Consider the following 17,078-nt stretch of genomic DNA (forward strand, 5'->3'; position numbering starts at 1 on the left):
GATGCCCCATCCCTGGAGGTGTTCAAGACCAGGCTGGATGAAGCTTTGAGCAACCTGGTCTAGTGGGAGGTGTCCCTGCCCATGGCAGGGGGGTTGGAACTCAATGATCTTTCCCTTCCAACTCTAACCATTCTATGATTCTATGATATAAGGACAAAATATAGGACGTGGCACTCTGTCCAGGTGCTATGAGTTGAATTATGAATTACTACAGCAGGTTGGCTAGTGGTTAATATAAAATATTATACATTAAGGTTGGCAGTATTGTCCACTGGTCAATCTTTTAGAATTATGGATTACAGGAAAGAGACAAATAGGATTGGTATGTCCCAGATAAAGAAATAGAAAGGAAGACTGTAAAGTATTGTAGGATTTTACTTCGTTACTTTTTCATTAATTATATACTGGATGAGCAGGAATGGTAGCTATAAAATAAAGAACTAATTGAGGGAGAGTGCTTTATCATGGACTTCCTTCTGTTTTACAGAACAGGCAATGAAAATGACATAAAAATTATAAAATTTTATAATCATGCCTTAAATTGAACGGCATGGAATGAATAATAGTAATGTCAGTAATTTGAGTGGCGAGACACTATAGCAACATCATGTAATCTAGAATTTGGTCCATCCTAGGAATATAGGTCCTTAGAAAGTAACTTTAAAGAGCACAGAGCTAACATTCTAATATTAATGATGCTTTAGGATAATACAGTAAGAAAGAAATCCACTTCTGCCTGGCAACTCATATGCATATTAGGTGACCCAACCAACATAATGAAAATGTGTTTTAACAAGAAACAAATAGACAGATTTCCTTCTGGTTTGCGGTTTTGTTTTTTGGGAGGAGGGTTGTTGTTGGTTTTTGTTGGGGTTTTGTTTGTTTGTTTTTAACCCAGTCTTCTTGCTTTTAATAGACAAGTATATTCTTATGCTAGTTTTTACGAATATAGAAAACCTGTATATTTTATTAAAATTATATATCTAAACTGTGCTTTTGGATTTGGTGTGGATAATGACTTCCTCATACCTAATCAGTGGCTTGTGGTTATGTGAATCTGTTGATGCATAAGATTTCATATCTATACTAACTCAGTTAACCTTTATCATAAAAACACTCACAATTCTCTGAAAGCAATGTACCACCTATTTCCCCAAGATTTGTTATTCTGCTTCTTGAGCTTTTATATTCTGCTCAAATGGGTTAATTTCATTTAGCATAAAAAATCTATGAGATTGGCTTGTTTCTGTTGAAATCAGTAGAAATTTTTTTCCACTGGCATTAAGGGAAGCTGAATCTGATCAAGTAGGCATACTCCAGTTAATGGAAGTAAATAGGAATATCATGAAGAGACCCCGTCCCACTTCAAATTAGCATCCACACTAAAAATGAATTTCCTCATACTTTATTCAGAGGATCATCTCTGAGTGATATGTTTTTAAGTTAGCATTATTCTTTTTTGAAAAGTCACGCTATGTTTTCCAACTATCCTTTGCATAAAATGCAACATTGCAACATAAAAAGTCATACACTAGCAGGTAAGATTCAGTGACCTTTACACAGGATAAATTATATCTTAGCAAAAACTAAAACAATAAGATGGCCAGTTTTGCACAAAATAAAGCTTTATATATATGCTCATAAACAACTATGTACAAATACTATACAGATGTCAGAGAGATGGGCTAGCTAGGCATACAGACTTCACACCTGTGTAAAGACTACTAGACTAATACCCTAAGACAGATATTAATTTAGGGAGAAGTCCTGTCATGCCAGACTGAATGTTACCTTCAACTAGAAATTTAAAATTTGACTTATGTCCTGGTTTCAGCTGAGATAGACTTAATTTTCTTTCTAGTGGTTGCTGTGTTTTCAGATTTGGTATGAAAGAAATATCAATAATGCATACTGTTTTAGTTGTTGTTAAGCGATGTTTATACTAGTCAAGGACGGTTTTCAGCTTTCTATAGAAGCTGAGAAGGAGCATAGACAGAATAACAGAATGGCCAATGGAATATTTTGTACCATAGATGTCATGCTCAGTATATAAATGGGGGGGTTGACCCTTGGCCAGGGAGGGAAATGTGCGATCTCAGCTCAGGTTGGGCTGGGCAACCAATTCACTAGGCAGCGAGAGAGTGACTTGTGTCCTACATATTCACAGAATCACAGAATCATAGAATCACCTAGGTTGGAAGGGACCTTTTAAGATCATCTAGTCCAACCAATGAAAAAAAAAAAAAAACAAAACAAAACAAAAAAACAACACACACACACACCCCCCACCACACCACCCAACACTAATCCATATTCCCAAGCACCATGTCAACTCCTCTCTTGAATACCTCCAGGGATGGTGCCTCAACCACCTCCCTGGGCAGCCCATTCCAATGCCTGATAACCCTTTCAGTAAAGAAATATTTCCTAATATCTAACCTGAACTTCCCCTGGCGTAACTTGAGGCCATTACCTCTTGTCCTATCATCTGTAACTTGGGAGAAGAGACTGACCCCCGCCTCTCTACAGCCTCCTTTCAGGTAGTTGTAGGTGAAAGGAGGAAATAACTATGGAGGATTGGATTCTGCAAGCAAACCCTGCTATTTTTACATCAGGGGACCGCATGCATTTGCTTGATTAGGGTTGGGTACTTATAAGTTTATAAACAGGGCCTTTGTTTAGTCATTTAAGAAACTGTTAGCTCCGTATATATATACAGTGACTAAACAACCAGCATTCCACAGAGTAGCATCCCTGTCTGAATATAGACTGTTGCTTTAAGTATTCACCCTAAAAATATGCATATCAGTTTAACTCTACCAATGATATTTAAAGCTGATACTGCATCTTCCCTAAAAATACCCTTTTACAGATAGGATGAGAAGGTACATGTTGAATGCTCATGTATTCTTTCTGTGGTTTCTGTAGCAGCAGCAGAACAGCATCTTTCACTTCTCATTGAGCCGAGTCAAAATGGTATAGTCTTCCCTGCATTATCAGTGATTTTCAAATCTTGTCATTTGTGCTTCACTCTGAATTTCATATGTAGACTCCTGTTCCTTTCAGTTACAATACCCGTTTCTGTAACTTAGTTTCTCTACCTTATGATCAGACTTATAAGCAACAGGAACCCCTTCTCACTGGGGAGCTGTTGTCACAAACTCTCTTTTTACCAGATGTGCTTGCTTGCAGCCAACTTTACTCACACAACACCAGTCTTGGTTCACATCACTATGTGCTAATGAGGTAAAGTTAAGAATAATGGATCTGTTAATTTAGGACCAACATCAGGATATTTTCATATTCAGTATCACTATTTTGGGTTCTTTGTTGAGTTTTTTGTGGTGTTGGTTTTCCGTTTTTTTTTTTCGCTGTTTTTTTTTTTTTTCCCAGAATTCCTCTGAGTTCAGCATTACTACACTTGTTTGTAATTGTAGAGGATCTGGGCAGTAATGTTTCCTGTAGATGAAGAAAACAAGCAATTCTGCTAAGAAAAACACTGTGTAGTTCCAATACGAAAAAGTGGGGGTGAAGGAGAAGTAATATGTAAAAGCTTTTTACTACTACTCTGTAGGGAATTGTACATTAGCAAATATGCATATTTTAATCAATTCTAACTGCTGAGTGAGAAATGCTGGCTTATGAACATTGCTGTTCTGAATTTGCATTTGCAACCTCATTTTCCTTAGAAAAAAAAAAAAAAATCAGAATATTTTTCTCAGAAGTGTATTTGAAAAATGTTATTGGTCATTAACAAAATCAGCACAAGCCTTCCAAAAGCAGCAGTATATGCTCCACGTGCAGAAAACATTTCAGTAACTTTTTCCTGCTTAAAGAAGCATGAGGGGTTTATGGACTTACAGGCTTAATCACTGCTGATTGACCTTCATTATATTCTTCTTTTTTTTAGCTGCAAATTTTGTGGTTATATTTTTTATGGTAAACCTGGGGTTTTTAACCCCATATATTTAGCAACATGTTTCATTGTATACTGTATGTAAAACATCATAATAATTGAAGCATAAATTTGATTTCTGAAAAAAATTATCTAGACAGGATTTTTCTGAAGTAATCCAGATCCTAGTTGTTATTAAAAACACTTTTTTTTAGAGTATGGTTCAACAATCTTGAAAAATGTATTTATTTTTTTTTTAGTTTGTAACTTCCAATTAGACAGTAATTTAGTATTGGAAAAAAAAATTGCTTTTTTTGTTGACAGAAAATTTGAAAGTCTTCCTACAATTTTTAGATTTTTTTCTCAGAACCTCTCAAGACTGAGAACTAAAAAATAAAACCACATTTTTTTTCTTTTCTGCTTACTGTTTCCATATCCTAGTAACATGCAACACATAATAATGGCATATGTATCCCTTGGTATATTCACTAAGTTATTGTTTCTAGCACTGTACTGTACATACATTTCTACTCTGATCTTCCATGGTATTCTAGTCGACTACATTCTACTGATGATTAAGCAGTGGTGCCACACAGCCATGTATAAGTAAAATATTGCTAATAGAGACATACATAGTTAGTGTTACTTGCAATTTATCACAAATCTGAAGTTTAAAAATATTTTTTTTCTCATAATTGATTTATGTATTTTTATAGTTCTAAAACAATGTAACAATTTTGTCACAGATATAAAATGTTAAATAAAGCCAGATGCAACACAAAGATTGAATATAACTTTAAGACTGTCATCATAGCATTAAAGGATCAGGGTTTTTCTATTTTAAGTTTGGCTTATTCACTTTTTCAGTATTCATGGGATATGTGGAAAAGTGAAGGAAAGAAATCCTTGGGCTGAATTAGTATCACATAATCATTTAGGTAAGAAAAGACCTTTAAGCTCATTGAGTCCCACTGTAAACCTAACACTGCAAAGTCCACTTAGGTGGACTTAGGTGGTCCACTTAACCATGTTTCTAAGCACTACCTCTGCACATCATTTAAGTACCTCAAGGAATGATGACTCAACCACTTCCCTGAGCAGCTTCTGCCAGTGGCTGATAACTCTTTCAATGAAGATGTTTGTCCTAGTATCCAATTTAGACCTCCCCTGGTGCAACTTGAGGCCATTTTCTCTTGTTACCTAAGAAAAGAGACTAACACCCACCTCACTACAACATCCTTTCAGGTGGCTGTATAGTTAATGGGTTCTCTGGGATTTGGGAGCTAGATAACATTCCTCTGTCCCATACTTGATGTAGTTATAACACAGTTTCTACTTAGTTTCCCTGTGAACCACTGCACAGTTTTCTGTTGTGGTGATGCTGGTCTTGGGGTTATTTTTTTGTGTCATGGAAAGGTTTTGGTTTGGGTTTTTTTTGTTTGTTTTTTCTTTGTTTGTTGTTCTATTTTTTTTTAAAACCTCTTGCTTCATAGGTTCATTCACCAATTTTCAGATCAGAAGAAAGAATGGTTGCTTGCCTGACACTTAAGACATCCAGTCTATCCATATAACTTTCAAAGCAAAACAATTTTTGCATGAATTCATAAATTCAGCATAAATGAATGCACATTTTTATGATAGTGCATGGCACAGTGTAGAATAATAAAGTGCTCCCTCCCTTTGTATTCTTTTGGATAGTCTAAGTCTTTGCTTTGAAGAGGTTGTACTAGATTAACATAATGGACTCTTCTAGCCAGAAAACATATGGAATTGTGAAATGGCTGTCTCAAATATCCAGGGCAAGCAAGCAGGTACTTTAGAGTACCACAGGAAACTAAAATAATAGCATATTATCTTTTTTTTTTTTTTTTTAATCACCATTTCCTTTTGTTCTGCTTTCCGCATACCCTTCATATCACACATCTTAGGAAATGTCTGATGAGAGGAACAAACATTCGGTTTTTTGTCTTAGAGGAAGCTGTGATTAGAAGATGTACATTTCTTTCTCTGCTGCTCCAGTACAATACCATAACTGTAAAGAACTGAAGGTATTGACCTATTTGCTGGATGACGTGCATGTATAAAATAGAGGTGGGATTCTTTGTAGCTTCTGATTCTGAAACGAAAGGTAGATTTACCTTGCAATCCATTTCGCCTTTTTGCACAGATTCAAGAAATTGAACTTCTGCTGTCTTTCTGTAAACTCAATAATGTAATGCTTATGTATCCCCTAGGTAAAAGATTAAATGAAATAATGAGGTGAAATCAGAAGAAATCAGAAGAAAAAAAAAAAATATGCAGAAGCCACAGCTTCAGTGACTTTTTGTGCTAACAATTACCATAAAATATCCTAATGGACAATTAGCTCTGTTTGTTGTTATGAAATGTCTGTTGCTTGAAGTGCATAGTCAGTGGGTAGCTGAGGATATTTTAATACAGAGTAAGCTTTTGCCATCTGTCCTGCCCTCTAATTAGGATGAAAATGCCCCATAATTTACAATTGCATAGCAAAAATACAATAGCAAGTAGTTAAGATGCATGTGTATGTTCGTCATTTGTTGGTACATTCATCTGTTACATTTTGGACAAAAAGCAGCAGGAAGAGATTTGTTGGGTTTTTTCCACTCTAACATCAGACCAGCTCTTCTGTTGGTTCAATACAATGGGTTTTGGTGAACTCAAAGGACTTATGACAGCTTGTATCAACTGGCCACCTGATCTATAGCATGGATATTTTATTTATCACTTAAATAAAATAGTACCATTTTTTTTGCAAAAGGTGTTGCAATACCCAGCTTAATGGCTTCTCAATATTTTGAAGTTTCTTTTGAAGAATCTTTCAGTTTATTTTCAGTAGAAGGGTTATTTTTCTAGCCTTCCATTTAAAAAATATAGCATCAAAGAATCTTTTATTTCACTTTTAATAAAATGATTACTCATTTTCCACAGACCTGCTGCTATGAAGATGGCCTGATATTTTGAAGAACAACCCCTTTTGTGTATAATGTGTACACTGCAGTGCAGGAATCTACTCTCCAGTTATCTTTCATTTTAAATGACTGTATTAACACTCTTGGGAATTGGTCTTTAGTATTATTTACTCAGCATTCCAAACTAAAGTAATTGTCTACTTTGCTGTCATATTTGTCTTTTTTTTTTTTTTTTAATCAGCTACATGATGTTGAATACTTTGAGTTTCAAGGCTAAGAGAATAGATAATAAAATTAGATTATTTCCCTAGAAGCCATGTGAATAAATCCCACATCTTGATTTCCAAAGTAGCTGTATTTGGTTAGAAAAATATTTAGTCTTTCCTTTTATTGCCATTTTCTTTTTCTGCCCTATTGTGTAAATGCTCGTTTCCTAAGATCTCACTATAATTAGTAGCTTCTTGCTAAAGTCAGGTCACTTTAATATAATACTATTTATTTGTATAAAGTAAAAATGGGGAAAATGCCGTCCACCCCCAGTCTATGGATGAGATCAAGACTGATATGGATATATCATGTTTACTTCATTAATTGTTATAATATGTAATATTGCATATAAAAATATATAATTAATGATTATTTTAAATTTTACTTCATGATTATTTTAAATTTACTTCAAAATAACTTTTCTAATATCCTCAGTAGGAAATTCCATCACAAGCTATGTCTAAGAACTAGGCATTAAAATAAAAATTTGATATTATTATTCTAACTTAAACGAATAGACTTTCAAGAGTCAAGAATGCTATTTGTATTATGATTTTAATGTGACCTGGATGGTTATGGGAGCTTCTTCTCTACTGACTGTCTGCACAGCTATGACAGGAAACAGAATTGGCTCACAGCTAAAAAGATAGGAAAAGGAGTAGTTCTCCCTTTATCCTAAGCTGAGGAGATTCCTCTACCCAAATCTACCTGAAAACATCAATAAAATAAAATAAAAAATTGAGTTCATATGCATGTTCTTCAAGGCTAAGAATGGAAATTTGCCTTTTGTGTACAGAACAAAAGCCCACTGTCTGTCCTAACAGAACTGTAAGTGTTCCAGCACCTAAACTCCTACATAATCCAGTGTCAGTGAGGCAACTAAGAGGTAACACATGGAATCAGTCTGCCAGTCTACCAGGAGATCTACACGGTATCTCGGACAATGCTGGATTTCAATAATCAAGGTATCATCTCTGAGCACGGCTTCAGCCAGATGACATTCTTAACGTTTTTCTTCATCCGTAAAGATTGGTAAAACTGCTTTGCCTGCAGATATTTTTAATTTATTCACTGGCATTTCTCCTTTAATGAGAAAATTAGAAGCTGAAAGTGCCTGAAGTGACGTTTATAAAAATTTCTGCAGTAGGCCTTACAGCATACCTCATTCTGCCAATTTGAATGGTGTTGATTGTCCAATTTGTGACTGGCACTAGTAATAAAAACAGCTGCATTGTTCTTCACAACATTGATTCCCAAATTCAGTTCAGTTCTCATGTTCTCAATATCATTGATCCAAAACTGTAAAAAAAAGATCCTACTATATGATTTGTATCTGAGCTATATGATTTGTAGTTCATCCCTCTTCTTAGTGGTGTACATTCCACAAAAAATAGCAGGCCTTTCATTAGTCCTGACTACCACTTGTTTGTATTTCTGTTGCATTTTTGTCTGCAATACGAAATACGGAAATCTCTGCCCTAACAAGTTACTATACTGCTCATTCTCAAAGTAAAGGTCTTTCCCAGGAACTGAGAAGTTTGACATAAAATTAGAACATACACCCCAGAAATGTCCTAGTATGGTAGACATGACATAAAAACCCAGGCAATGGGTCCAAGCAACAGATCCCAAGAAAATTATGTGCATTTGAAGCAGACATAAAGGATAAGTAGATGTAAATCTAAAGTACGACTGAGATTCAGGACGAATGACTGTCAGAACTGATTAAAAACTTTGAACATATCTGTTGGCTTACAAAAGGAACCCCTAGAATGACCAAAAAAAATAAGATTGATTGTCAGCATGATCTTATAGAGCTTGAAGATTGCATCATGGAAACAACTGGAGAAACGACAAAGGCTTAATATTTTCTGGAAAACTGTCATCTGAAGGAAAGTTTAGAGGGATGTCTTGAGGTGAAAAGCTGGAGAATCCAGCTTGAGGATTTCACTGAATTTCACTGAATTTTTTAGAGTTGGAAGGGACCGTATAGATCATCTAGTCCAACTCCCCTGCTGAAGCAGGATTGCCCAGAGCATGTCAGAGCATGTTACTCAGGACTGCATCCAGGCGGGTCTTGAAAATCTCCAGAGACGGGGACTCCACAACCTCCCTGGGCAGCCTGTTCCAGGGCTCTGTCACCCTCACCGTAAAGAAGTTTCTTCTCATATTTGAGTGGAACCTCCTATGTTCCAGCTTGTGCCCGTTGCCCCTCGTCCTCTCACTGGCAACCACTGAAAAGAGTCTGGCTCCCTCCTCCTTCAACTCACCCTTCAGATACTTATAAGCATTGATAAGGTCTCCCCTCAGCCTTCTCTTCTCCAGGCTAAAGAGTCCCAGCTCTCTCAGCCTTTCCTCATAAGGGAGATGCTCCAATCCTTGAATCATCTTTGTTGCCCTACGCTGGACTCTTTCCAGTAGTTCCCTGTCCCTCTTGAATTGGGGAGCCCAGAACTGGACACAGTATTCCAGTTGTGGCCTCACCAGTGCAGAGTAGAGGGGGAGAATGACTTCCCTCGACCTACTAGCCACACTCTTCCCTATGCAGCCCAGGATTCCATTGGCCTTGCTGGCCACAAGAGCACACTGCTTGCTCATTGTCATTTTGCTGTCTACCAGGACCCCCAGATCTTTCTCTTCAGAGCTTGACTCCAGCAGGTCCACGCCTAACCTGTATTGGTGCCTGACATTCTTCTTCCCCAGGTGCAGGACCCTACACTTTTCCCTGTTGAACCTCATGAGGTTCTTCCTTGCCCAGCTCTCCAGCCTGTCCAGGTCTCGCTGGATGGCAGCACGGCCCTCCGGGGTGTCAGCCACCCCTCCCAGTTTGGTATCATCAGCAAACTTGCTGAGGATACACTCTGTCCCCTCGTCCAGGTCGCTGATGAACATGTTGAACAGGACTGGACCAAGTATTGACCCCTGGGGGACACCACTGGTTACAGGCCTCCAGCTTGAACCTGCTCCATTAATCATTACCCTTTGGGTCCTGTCACACAGCCAATGTGGATGCTGGAGAATTTTGTAGGACAGAGGAAACTGATGCAGTCATGCCCAGATTGCATTTTGAGAACAATTCTTGGAGAGGTCTGCACCCAAACCTGCATGGATATATTTTTTCAAAGGAAATATGCTGATTGATTTCAAAAGATAGGTTAGAAAATAATTCATAGAATCATAGAATCGTCTAGGTTGGAAGAGACCCTTGGGATCATTGAGTCCAACCATCTACCCTACTCTACAAAGTTCTCCCCTATACCATATCCCCCAACACCACATCTAAATGGCTCTTAAACACATCCAGGGATGGTGACTCAACCACCTCCCTGGGCAGCCTATTCCAATGCCCGACCACTCTTTCTGTGAAAAATTCTTTCCTAATGTTCAGTCTAAACCTACCCTGTCGGAGCTTGAAGCCATTCCCTCTCGTTCTGTCATTAAGAGCGAAGAGACCAGCACCAACCTCTCTACAGTGTCCTTTCAAGTAGTTGTAGAGAGTGATGAGGTCTCCCCTCAGCCTTCTCTTCCTCATACTAAACAGCCCCAGCTCTTTCAACCGCTCTTCATATGATTTGTTCTCCAGGCCCTTCACCAGCTTCGTTGCCTTCCTCTGCACTCGCTCCAGCACCTCGATATCTCTCTTGTATTGAGGTGCCCAAATTACTTTCTTTGTTTGTTTGTTTGAAATGCAAATGACAGAAAACCACAATCCAGAACCAAACTGGGCAGCTAAAGTATTTGATGATGTAGAAATACCCTCAGATACGTATACACATACACAGACACATGTGTAAGAATGCCAGTAGATGGAATAAGATAATTTAAAGAAAAAAAAAAAAAAAAGTGTGTCCAAATGTTCTACGGATAAGAAATAACAATACATTGAAAGATGATCTTCATTTAAAAAGCCATTAAAAAAAAAAATGGAAATCAGATACATTTTACTTCAATATAATGAGAAGATTAAATTATGAACTCATTTTGGTGGTATCCTTACAGTAAAATATCTGACCAACATTTAAAATTACCATGGTAAAGTTCATCTTGTGAAAGAACATCAAATCTTTTATACATAACTATACCTCTGTCAAAGCTCTAATAAGAAAGATAATCTTTATTTTTGTGTTACCGTCAGTAATGACCAAGGTACATAAAATTGCTGATACATCATATTTACAAAAAATGACACTTGCTCCTGGTGGCATATTTCCCTAGTTAATTGTCGTAGTGGGAGACGGACCCGGAGTAACGATGAATCTCAATATGAGTATGGTCGTTCTCACTTTATTCAAGTTCTCACAGAGTATATAAAGACAGACAAGCAGAGCATGCGCTAGCAACCATTATACGATTGGCTTACAGTCTCTGTTCACGCGCCTAGAGCGCTCACACAATTAGTGCAGACCTCTTGTCCACGCGCAGCAGATGTTTCTCTATCTCCCGGAGGCAGTACCGCTTATCACTTAGTTATCATGTAGCTACTTCTTCATACTTCTGTTTCTCAAGGAGAGTTCACAGCCTCCTCCGGGCTTTCATCCCTATCAAAGACTGGGTTGCTCATTGTAATCAAGTCGTGCCCTTTTTCTCTCAGCCATTCCTCCACAGTTAATATGCAAATATGTAGATAAGGAACTAAATACTACAATATGTAGATAAGGAACTAAATACTACAGTTTGTCTAACATTGTAGCATACACTTGGTATTCTAGAATTATATAATCTACACATATTATGAGTTAAAATACGGAATTTTCTGCCTTTTCAGTGAAGTGACAGAGTATAAAACTACGTCAGTAACAGAAGCATGAATTACAAGGCTTACTACTTTTTTTTTTTTTTTTTTATCTGTATGAGGAACTGTGGATCAGCAGGCATTTGGCTGCTGATTGGCTATATTTGTGTTTAGTATCTGATTTTGGCACGCTGTCTTTGCATCATAAAACTATGTCAGCATATTCTATACATTTTCTTCTAGATTGCCTTAGTCTTGAAAATAACAATTACAGCAAGAAAGAGTTTGGCCTTTTGAAGATGTGAAACAATATGAGGACTGCTATTTTGGACGACTGTTCAAAAATTTTTTTTGAGCACCTAATTCTTTTGTTTATGTCTCTGTTGTGTTTTATGCCTTTCTGACATCCAGTCATGCTGATCCCTAAAAACATTTCATTAAGAAAATTGCCCATAAACTGCAAATGAATCACTAAGTGAATTTTAAGAGTTCAGCTTTGCTAACTGTAACTCTTCCCAGGCCTTCCATGAAGACATTGAGCAGACACGTTGGACTATGTTCAAATGCCTCAACAGAGTTGTTCAGGAAGATGAGCAATGCCCTAGAAAATCCTGGCTCTCCTCCAGTGATGTGGGTCTCCTAAGTGTCACATCTGCCATCCCTGTGTGGACCTCTTCTGCATTTAGTAAGTGTTTTAAGTGTTGTTTTGCCTGACTGAGAAGTTGAACTTGAACAGAGTTCTCCCTGTATTTCAGGACTTTGTCCTAGTTCCAGGATGCTGGCAGCTATGTGATGAGTTAAGGTTTACTAAACAAGCAAACGGACAATAAACCAAAATAAAATCCAGTAAAGTAAATATTATAGATTTATGGGTGTTATTTATTATTAATTTAATAATTAATTTATAAATTTATGTGATTTATTTCTGACAACTGTCATTGGTTTGGAGAATTTCAAAGCAAAAAGGGAGGGATTATTATCCACATCCCTTGACAATCACGCTGATAAAATTCAATCCTGCCACAAAGAAATTTGCCAGGAATGTAGAGACAGAGGCAGAGACAACAGTGTTTGATAAATAAATAAATACTTTTCAACTTGGTTACCCAGCACAGAAATAACTCTTCAGATAACACCAGTAGGGCTATTTAAAAGGGCTATTTTACTTCTCTTGTCTTATTGCGGAAGACCTATTCTTACCTTTCTTGTACATTAAACTGATTCACATTCTATAGTAATTCAACATTTTGCATGATACTCTAGTATCTTCCTCTACAAACAGTACCGCTGTGAATGGAATAGGATATTTTAAAATGAAAACATTGTTTTGAAAGTGAAAATAAAGACCTATCCTGATTGTTCTAGCATTTTCAATTTCTAAGTGTTACTGATGTTACTTTAAGAAGAGCTAAAATAACCCTAGTCTATAGTTTCATTTTTAGAGAGCTTGGAATCTGGCAATGAAATTAATTTTAAAATAGACCAATATAAGTTTAACATAATTAGTCTCATACTTACCCAGTTAAAAACTATTAAATCTTGAAGACTAAGCAAGTGCAACATAGTGGAAGATTACTTTCAAGTCTAAAAAATAATGTCATGAATTAGACATGAATAGTAATTTTAAAGAATATTGCTGACAATTTGCTGTATCTAAAGCTAACCGGTGGAGCCTTTGAATATCTAAATCCTTAACACAGATTGTGCTTATCAGGCACAGATTAAGGAAACTCTTAACACAGAGGACCTTTAAGAGAGGTCAAGCTTCTGTGCAGTTATGAAAATTAAAGAAAATTCCTATTGGCATGTTCATACTGACAGGAGGCTTTGCCTCCTGTTTCATTCCAGTTCATAACTCTTGGAATTGGCAGTATATGTGCTAATTTGCACTTGAAGTTTGTAGAAAAACAAATAGTTGTTTTCTTTGTGGTGAAACTTGATTTCACGTCAGAGGACAGTCTGCACTACAGATGTACATTGAAAGATGAACCTATCCATACCATCTGACTCCGGGACTGTGAAGCATTCCCAGATGCTGATAGTAAAAATAGTGTAAAGTATGTTTTTGTGAAATCAAGTCAGGGAAGAATCCTGTCTTGTAGCACCCCAGTATGATCTGCAAGTCACTGTGCAGTCACTGGTGTAAGGTGAACTAAACTGTTCATCTTTGGGAGTGAGAGGTACAGAGGGTTTTCCGCAAGATCCTGTTCATCAACCTCAACTTGGAAAGGGATCTAGCATTTTATAAGGACTTTTCCATGGAGAGGTTCCCAAACCATAATCTATTGCTGAACTGACTTGAAGACACTTCTCCCTACCAGATAAAATTTCTATACTTTGTCTGCATCTTTTTATCATTACTGAAAGTTAACATGATTTCATTAGTATAAATGAAGATGATCATGAAAACTGTTTTGTTAGCTTGGGTTTTTTTTGAGCAGGGGCAGGTGAAAGCTGGAAAACAATAAATTTCTTCACAATGTACTACTGATTTCAAACTTTATGTTTAGAAAGTGGAAGAAGAAATTTCACCAAATAATTAGGTAAAAAATGGTAAATATTTTTTGTTAAGGTATATTTTTTGTTGTTATTTAGAATCAGAGAATCAAAGAATGGTTAGAATTGAAAGGGACCTTAAGGGGAAAGGGACCTTAAAGATCATCTAGTTCCAACCTCCCTGCCATGTCTAGTTTGTCTGATTCTAGTCTGATAAAAAGAAGTTGGTGCAGATGCTGCATCTCTGAAGACCTGGGAATGGTCCACCAGCCCATTCCAGGCTACTCACCTGTAAGAAGTACCAGACAAGGGGCTAGCTTTGCAATTATTTGATATTTGGCAAGTTACTACATTTTCTTACACACAAATGTTTATTTCTTTCTCTTTCAGCCAATGCTGCTCTGATGTTGTCAGCCTCAATTAGGGACAGTGTCCAAGAAAAGATAATACAGCTTCTTTCTTTTGAAGAATGGAAGAAAAATTTCAAAGCTTAAATGATAAATAATATAATATAATTATGTAGAAAACAATAGGAACCAATTTCTTTCTTTCTGTAAATATTTTTTAAAGTATTTGAGTTTAGGATCAGTTTGGTTTTTCTACAATTTTGTTTATGGCCTGGTGTATCTGGAAAGTGTTCCATGTATAGAACATATATATTTATTAATGTATTATTATAAAGATAAGTTGATTTGAAGAACTAATTTTTAATTTGTATAATATTTTTTCTCTTTTCCATTAAAAATTAATAATTTTATCAGTTTTTTTTTTAATGCTGATGACATTTTCTATGATTGAGATAAAGGAAAGGGCTCTCCAGATATATTTATAAAAAAAATTAGATGGTTAATAACCTTTTTTTATTTTTTCCTTATTTAGGTACATCCATGGCATAGAGATATGATACAGTGAGTAGACTCCACTGAACATACCACAACACACTGGAAGAGGAATATTGAGAAATTTTTCTTGAAATGTTAATTTTTTTTTCATAGATTTTATAGAGAAAATAAAAAATGCGACTCAAAGTTTATTGATATAATACAGAAAAGGATAGAATCAATATTGAAAAGAAATCTAATATAATGGAGAAAGAAAAGCTTTTCATACTTGAATGGAAGAAATTTCTTATTTTATAGAGTGATAACAGTATGTGAAGAATGAAATTAATTACTTAATGAAGGGGTTGGTTTGCTTGTTTGTTTATTATAACATTTTAAAGATTCACATATAAGGAAGATAAAGTGAATACTGATGCTACCTGTCCTACAAAATATTATTCAAAACTGAGATTAGGTTCTCAAAAAAACCTCAGTCAAGCAATTTTATGTGCCAGATTCACACATGGAGAAAATTAGAAGAATTGTGGAAATGCCAGGCTCCATCTCTGGAGTTTTTCTGGAGTCAGAAAATCTTTATTCCCTTTTTGCCTCAGTCATTGATTATTTGTATGAAACTAAAAAAGTTGAGGTGGTATTTGGTTTTGGGTTTTTTGTTGTTTTTTTTTTTGTTTGTTTGTTTGGTTTTTTTTCCCCCAGTTTTCAGCCTGTCAATTGTCATGCTTTACCCATTCATACTGAAAACTTTCTTTGACCACAATCACCTTTCACTTTGCTTATGTATACTACCTAACATTGTGGAACCCAATTATTATAATAAGATTCTATGCAAATTACAGGAGGTTTGTGAGGTCAAAGTTTTTCTGAAAAGCGTACAGTACATTCTTATCTGTTGAAGAACTTTATTTGAAGAAACTTGTAAATGAGTACTGGACCAAACCCAGGGCAAAGAAACATAGCATTTAAATTTGATAACCAGCAGTAATGATCTGAAATATTGTTTTCCTACACCAACTGAGTTGAGCTCAAGCTATAATGGTAAAAGCCCAGAAGCAGAAGTGATACATTTATAGACAGGCATTTTCCTTAGCAACAAGTGAAAGGTCCTTTCTGCCTCTGTCAGAAAAAACACAAAGGCTGCATCAAGATGGGGACACAGTAGCGTCAGCCATCCGCACCACCCAGAATGCAAACTCCAGGAAGGGTGTACAAGGCAGATTGTGTTGCTAATGAAAATTATATCAGTAAACATGAACTGTTTACTGAAAGCTGAGGTTTTCTCTTGCCAAACTTATATACAGATCAATAAAAGTAGTTAAGCTTTTAAACACTGAAATGTCCCTAGTAGTGGTGGCATACATAAGAGTTTGAGTTTTCATCCTTGATTGTTCCTTTTCTTATTCCTGTTTTCTTATTCCTAACGTTGCTCAGAAATAACTATTAGCAGTCAATGTGTCAAATTATGACTACGATTTAGATGTAAGATCAGTTACTGTCCTGTATCTGATGTGCTCGCAAATCTGTTTTCTTATTTTATTTGATGTGTAATTCTTGTACCATTCGGCTTCCATCTTTCATTTACTGTGGGAGGAGATGAGTAGGGTAAGCATAATTGGACATATATCGCTGTAAATATGATTGTGCTAACACTAGTAAAAAGCCATAGGCTTTGTATTGACTTGGCAGTATAGAGTCTTAGGACTCATCTGGACTTGTCTTGTCCTAAGCTGTTTTTATCTTTTTTCAGCTGTGATAGCAATTGCCTAGTGGTCAGGTAACTGCTTCTTAAGTTTGTTTTGGATTTTTTTTAACTTTGTGCAGTTATGCAATATGAAGCCTACTGTTAACAGATAGCAAACCCAAGCAATTATTCTCTGTAGAATGAACTGTCTGTGACTGTAGAATAAAATGTGGTATGA

This window comes from Numenius arquata, chromosome 1 (genome assembly GCF_964106895.1).
Source record: "Numenius arquata chromosome 1, bNumArq3.hap1.1, whole genome shotgun sequence".
NCBI lineage: Eukaryota > Metazoa > Chordata > Aves > Charadriiformes > Scolopacidae > Numenius > Numenius arquata.